Genomic DNA, 7,938 nt, shown 5'->3' on the forward strand with positions numbered 1-7,938 from the left:
GATCAGCTCCGCTGAGCGGGCCACATAGTTCGCATGCCGGACACGAGACTCCCAAAGCAAGCGCTCTACTCGGAACTCTTGCACGGCAAGCGAGCCCCAGGTGGGCAGAGGAAATGTTACAAGGACACTCTCAAAGCCTCCCTGATAAAGTGCGACATCCCCACCAACACTTGTGAGACCCTGGCCGAAGACTGTCCTAACTGGGGGAAGTGCATCCGGGAGGGCGCGAAGCACCTCGAGTCTCGTCGCCGAGAGCGTGCAGAAATCAAGCGCAGGCAGCGGAAAGAGCGTGTGGAAAACCTGTCCCACCCTCCCTTACCCTCAACGACTGTCTGTCCCACCTGTGACAGACACTGTGGTTCCCGTATTGGACTGTTCAGCCACCAAAGACCTCATGTTAAAAGTGGAAGCAAGTCTTCCTCGATACCGAGGGACTGCCTATGATGATGATTGTGATGATGCACACTACACCTGGAGGTGGGGGGGGGTCATAATGAAAGCTTGGTCGGTGAATTTGGCGGACCCATTGTGCCTGCACGGAAGTCCCGATGAGATCGCGGGAAAAGCCGAGGCTTAAAGGCCCGGCCTCGTAACGCACCCGTGAAAGTTTTCAGAATCACTTTTTCCTCAAGCAGTACTCCGATTTCGGACTGCCGCTCCAAACCCGGAGGCTCACGCACCGTGCTGTATGTAAACATTGCACTGACTGTTACCCCCGAGGGAAGCGCTTCCTTATCCCTTTAAGTATCCAGCAGCTCACGACTCGGCAAACCTGCACCGACTATTTTTACAGACGTTGTTATTGGTGGGCGTTCAATGAGGCGGCCTCACCAAAGTTACCAACCGGGCCGCAAGTGTGGACGTTGCCCCAGGAGTACATCATGACCCCCACCCCCCACCTCACCGCCCCACCTCACCCCCACCACACCCCCCCACCACACCCACTCACCCCCCACCCCACCACACCCACCCCCCCCACCCCACCACACCCCACCACACCCCTCCACCCCCCCACCCCACCACACCCACCCCCCCACCCCACTCCACCACACCCACACCCCCCCACCCCACCACACCCCCACCACACCCCCCCACCCCACTCCACCACACCCACCCCCCCCACCCCACCACACCCCACCACCCCCCCACCACACCCACCCCACCCCACCCCCCCACCTCCCCACCACACCCACTCCCCCCCACCCACCCCCCACCCCACTCCACCACACCCACCCCCCCACCACACCCACCCCACCCCACCCCCCCACCACACCCACTCCCCCCCCACCACACCCACCCCCCCCACCAAACCCCCCCACCACACCCCCCCACCCCACCACACCCACCCCCCCCACTCCACCCCACCCCACCCCACCACACCCACCCCCCCCCACTCCACCCCACCCCACTTCACCACACCCACCCACCCCACCCCACCCCCCCACCCCCCCACCACACCCACTCCCCCCCCACCCACCCCCCACCCCACTCCACCACACCCACCCCCCCACCACACCCACCCCACCCCACCCCCCCACCACACCCACTCCCCCCCCACCACACCCACCCCCCCCACCAAACCCCCCCACCCCACCACACCCACCCCCCCCACTCCACCCCACCCCACCCCACCACACCCACCCTCCCCACCCCACCCCACAACACCCACCCCCCCCACCCCACCACACCCCCACACCCACCACCACACCCACCCTCCCCACCCCACCCCACAACACCCACCCCCCCACCCCACCACAACCCCCCCCACCCCCCCACCCCACCACACCCACCCCCCACCCCACTCCACCACACCCACCCCCCCCACCCCACCACACCCACTCACCCCACCCCACCACACCCACCCCCCCCACCACACCCACCCCCCCCACCCCACCCCATCACACCCACCCCACCCCACCACACCCCCCGACCCCCCCACCCCACCCCACCACAACAACCCCCCCACCCCACCACACCCCCCCACCCCACCACACCCACCCCCCCACCCCACCACACCCAACCCCCCCCACCACACCCCCCCACCCTCCCACCCCACCCCACCACACCCACCCCCCCCACCCCACCCCACCCACCCGCCCCCCCCCCGGTGAGCCTCGAATAAATTTTGGGTCAGGGTGCTAAAACATGCGCTCCCGGTTGGTAACCCGTTACACTCCCATTAACGCCCCCTCTGGCTGCTAACTGAGGCATCAGACAAAACGAAATCCAGCCCTTCATTATTTCCCTTAGGGGTACAGATACACTGATCCCAGCGTACAATTTTCCAAATGACGAGATCTTTCCTTGGTCAATTTTCTGTGCGATTTCACCCAACAACAACAGGTCGGGAGCAGCGAGGCCCATAAAAGGGCCCCAGTAGGCGGGAGAAGCCAGCTGGTGCAGGGGCAGCGGGTTAAACAAAGAAACAAAAAGAAATCGAAGTGTGACGTCACAGCCAAGCGGGTAAATGATTGGCTGGTGGATTGGTGAGAATTTAATCTTTTTCTTTTTCTTTTCTTATCAGTGAGAAACCTTTGGCGTTGTTACCAGTTAGGTTAATTTAAGGGTCAAGTCATGGCAGCAGAGCCCAGACCTGTGTCATGCTCCTCCTGTGCTATGTGGGAAGTCAGGGACGCTTCCAGTGTCCCTGACAACTACACGTGCAGGAAGTGTATCCAGCTGCAGCTCCTGACAGACCACATTGCGGCACTGGAGCTGCGGATGGATTCACTGAGGAGCATCCGCGATGCTGAGGATGTCGTGCATAGCACGTTTAGTGAGTTGGCCACACCACAGGTAAAGGTTACACAGCCAGATAGTGAATGGGTGACCATCAGGCAGAGCAGTGGAAGGAAGGTAGTCCAGGAGTTCCCTGCGGTCATCTCCCTCTAAAACAGATACACCACCTTGGGTACTGTTGGGGGAGATGGCTCATCAGGGGAGGGTAGCAGCAGCCAAGTCCATGGCAGCAGGGGTGTCTCTGTTGCACAGGAGGGCAGGAAAAAGAGTGGGAGAGCTATAGTGATAGGGGATTCTATTGTAAGGGAATAGATAGGCATTTCTGTGGCCACAAACGAGGCTTCAGGATGGTATGTTGCCTCCCTGGTGCAAGGGTCAAGGATGTCTCGGAGCGGCTGCAGAGCATTCTGGAGGGGGTGGGTGAACAGCCAGTTGTCGTGGTGCATATAGGTACCAACGATATAGGTAAAAAATGGGATGAGGTTCTACAAGCTGAATTTAGGGAGCTAGGAGTTAAATTAAAAAGTAGGATCTCAAAGGTAGTGTTGTAGAGAGTAGAAATATATATAGACTTAGGCATTAGGCACCTGCTGGATATTTAAAACTCACATAAGCTTAAATGGACACACACATAAAATGGCTGCCCAGGCATTATGGGAAATCAGGTAGTCAAACTGTGAACTGTTGAACGTTCACTGACCGAGCAATAACCCTGTGAGGCCCACTGTAGGAATGCCTGGGAAGACAGAGATAAGAAGGAAACCATCTCCTGTGAACAAGGCCATGAAACCAATTATTTCAGGAAGAAAGATAAGAGGGAAACCATTTGCTGTAAACAAGGCTATATACCAATTATTTCTCCAAGAAGAAAGAACTAGTGAGAGAACCTATATCAATCAGCCCAAGCTGACAAAAGACGAACACATGGTTCCTGAGACATAAGGGGAATTCTATTGGGTTAGAATAACCTATATGTAATCTATAATCATTGTGATTGGCTTGTGTCCAGCCGTGATGGGCTGTGTAGCTGCAGTAAACTGTTTTGTAACTGTTGTGAAACATATAAAGGTACATGTAACTCTTTGTTCTGTGAAGAGAAACCTGGATACGGTCCTGAGTTTTTCCTTCCCGCTGAGCGTAATAAAAGCTGCTTCAGCATTGGAACTGACCCTGAGTGTTGAGTGATTCTTCTAAGAAAACACTAACGCTAACAATGGCGTAGTCGGCAGGATTTCCCGGAGTCGCTGGACGCCCTTGGAAAAAACCCGGGTGAGTATAAAAAAACAATTTTTAAGTATAAAGGGTGCGGAAGGTGGAAGCTGGTTGATCGACATGAGGAGACGGTCTAATATCTCAAACGCCTAGCCTGAGCCTGAATTAAGAGGACTTTTGTCCCACGTGACGGCCAGGAACCAAGTAGGCGTAGGGAACACACTTAGACCGTGGGATCGTGATACCGAGAGACATCTTCCGGACCCAGTAGTGAAATTTGAAATACCCCGGGGTAGAACCAAGCGGTGTACAGCGGCTAACGGAATCCAAACCTGTGAACAGGGTCGGACCAACAGGCTGAGCGGTGGTAGGTAGTCGTTAAGGATACGTAGAGCACTGCGGGAATTGCTTAAACGCGTTTTTAAGAATTGTATAAGTTTGTGCAACAGCAGAACTTGTGACCTGACAGTAGCCAAGAGACAGTTTACTACAAGTCGCGCTAGAAAGAAAGCGGACCTCTGAGAGTAGATTCCTAACGGTAGTAGTCCTACCCAGGAATGGCCATGAAAACAAGTAAACTCGAGTGGGGACCAGAAGGGTCGCTTACCCGCCACCTGGCGGAAAAACAAAAGAAGCTAATTGAAAAAATGATTAAAGCAGGGTGGAATCCTCAGGAATTAGTTATGTGAGGAATTATTTAGATAAAACTACGAATTCCCTGAAAGGTCATGGATCCAAAAATAGAGCCGGCCAAAACAAGAAGAGAGACTGTTGTAAATGTCTGATCGTTGAGTGAGAAGTGTCTGTGTGATTTTTGACTGCAGAATGAATTTTTTATGTTTTCATGTTCCGAAAGCCTGGTTGGAAGAGGAATGCAAGTGTCTGTTTATTTTAGAAACAGAGTGAAAGTCTTTTTTAAACCCTTTGTAATGTTGTCCTGTATGTGGGAAGTTTTAAGACATTTAAGTTAGAAACGCAGGTGTGGATTTATTCGGATGATAAGTTACGGAGCTAGGAAAATAAACAAATAAAGAATAGGTTTGTTGAGCAAAATATTTATTTGACATGCTCACTTACTTGCCGAAAGAAAACATGCAATGATTGATTGGGTTGAAAGACATAAATTTAGTCTCGGAATGAGATAAAGAATGCTTTAAAAAAAAAGAGCTTCTAAAAAAAAGTTTTAAATAAAGATTGAAATTACAACGTTTGAATTGGGATTTTGAGATATTCAGAGAAGGCACAGGAAATACTGAGGTGGATTTAAAAAAAAAGAGAAAGATTAAATTAAATCTGATCAGGTCAAACTCCTGGGCAAGTGGCGAGCTATCTGCGAAGGTGTAAAAGGAACTTTTGGAAAATGTTAAAAAAAAACAGCAAGCTTTAGTAACGACTTTGAAACTGGAGCATTTTGAGATAACGAAAAAGCACTCAAACTCTCAAAGATGGACTTCATTCCAGTTATGGAGAAAAAGAAAAAGATAAAGACGCCACTTTGAAAGTAAACAAATGATTTTAAATTAACAACTTTATGGAGTTATGAACCCTCCGTGTAAAATACAAAACCTAATTTGAAGAAAGAAAAAAAAAAGATGTAACAGACTAAATGGAAAAAGACATAACTTACTAAATACTAGTTGATGTTTGCTGTGAAAAAGATATTGGTTTAATTAGAAGAGGAAAAAAAAAAATTGGAATAAGTAAAAAAAAAACACTCTACATGGATTCGAATTTTCAATTATGAAAAAGTTTCAATGCAGTTTGAAAAGATTTCCAAAATGTCCCGAACAGTCTAAACAAGCAGGAGGGTTTTGAAGATAACGAGGAGAAAGAGAGAAATAAAAAAAAACAGAATTGAATTTCAGTAAACAAAATTGCTATTGTATGTGTGGTCTTGTTTTAAAACAATTAAAAAAAAAAAAAAATTCTTTGGCAAGTACTTGAATTAGAAGTTAAGAAAACATTGGAGTTTACTCTAATGATTAATGCTGTTTTTAACGGATTCCTAATTTCGAAGCCAGTTTTGAAGGCACAAAGACTTTTTTTTCAGATGATTACGTGAAGTCACGTAATGACATCAGGTCTTCTTACAAACCTGGAAAGGAGTTAACCCTTTCCATTGACAGCCGTTTTATACTGAACATTATTAATTTGGATTTCTTAATAGAAAAAAAAAGACTCACCTAACAGAGGAAACAAAAATAAAAACAGAACTAGCTTATGTAATAATACTTGCCTGATACAATAAAGAAATAGATACTCAATGAAACAAATTGAAGAGTTAAAAGCTAAGATAAACAGGCTGGAAGAGATAACGGGTCTAGACGGATAGTGCAGTGCGCAGCCATAGCACCATCACCTCTGGCAATAGAGCCAATGTACCCCACGATGGGTAGGTGTAGTCCACAAACCCAACCTAACGGTAAAGCAGACAGCGATGTTTGGAGGAATAGCTTTGGCCTTGGTCATAATAGGAGTTTGGGTAATATTTAAGTGGGTAAAGACACAGGCGCACGCCCTACAGATTCAGCTCGAAATGGTTCGATTATAACCTTGTGCTTCTGATTTTGCAGGGTGACAGGGACACTCGTAGAGCAAAAAAACTTAACCCCTGGTGACGACCAGGCCGTCTGTTTAAAATTACAGATAATACTTACCGGAATGGGAATACGAACGGCGCTACTCGTAATATGGATAGCCCTGCGACAGGCACGTACCCTGGGCAACACCGACGGACAGCAGAGCACGCTGGAAATAAACAACTATATGAACTATGGAGTCTTGTTTAATTTAACGGACGGAATGTGCATCCCAGCAGCCAAGGACTGGAGCAAGGACAGGACTTATTTTAATAAGAATCCTAATAAGAATAAGAGTATGTGTACAGTGCTCCACGGGTATAAGGAGCAGATGCATTAAACGGAAGGATGTCAAAGGGCCTGATGAATGTACTTTCGGTATAATTTGCGCGCCTCCGGGACAATCCCAGCAATCAGTCATCCGCAAGAAGGGAATGGGGCTGTGTGGGTATTACGAGGAGGCGGGGGCGGCTGCAATATAATTGTATGTATGTTTCTCACCCCCTCCGACACCGCGCCCCATAAGAATCACTACATTGCCCGAAGAACTGCCTTGTCCCATAACTACTAAGGGACCAGAAAATGGGATTGCAATGTACAACGAAGGGGAATTATTGTATGATAATGTTAAACATGAAATTGTGCCTGTTCTGATCAATATTTCAGGCATCCAGATGCCGGAATATTGTACCGAACAGTCAAGGAAGATGTACAATGTATTAAGTAAAGTCGTAATGCAGCAGGCTGCCGATGCAATGGGTGCCAGTAAGTTCCGGGGACAGGGGTTAGCACCCAGGGTGAAGAGGGAAATAGTAAATGATGTTGCTACCGTTTTCAATACAGGAACCTCCGTAGTGAACTCGATAGACATACAAGGGCTAAATGAGAGGGTAGAACAGCTTAAAGGGGTGATGAAGGGGTTATTGGAGAGGGTGGAGCAAAACCAGGAAGACCAGGCCAACCTAGGAAAGGAGGGTGCCGAAATCCAGTTGGATGGCATCTCAGTCCTGGAAGCTCACGCTAAAACCATTAATCACCTCATTGATAGAGAACAAGAAGATACAATAAAGCAAAGACAGGGGCAACTCTGTCATGCTTATGGTCTGTGGATGGTGGGACAGATCCGCCACAACCTCGACCAGATCCAACGCGGGGAAGTACCCAATTGGATAGACAGTTCACATTTGGCTCAGTTGGCGAACCAAAGGGGGACACTGGATAATTGGACTCTGAAGGGACTGACCCGAGTATACCCCGCAATTCCAGATTGCCAGATGGGTAGGACTACCGGGATAGGGATAGTCCTGTTGATCCCCATAGCAACGCCGGACTCAGGGCCGTTCCCCTTATACCAACTAGAGAATATCGGAGTAATACGGGAAAATGTCTCCATACGCTACTACCTAAC

Source organism: Pristiophorus japonicus, chromosome 9, assembly GCF_044704955.1.
Source record: "Pristiophorus japonicus isolate sPriJap1 chromosome 9, sPriJap1.hap1, whole genome shotgun sequence".
NCBI classification, from domain to species: domain Eukaryota; kingdom Metazoa; phylum Chordata; class Chondrichthyes; family Pristiophoridae; genus Pristiophorus; species Pristiophorus japonicus.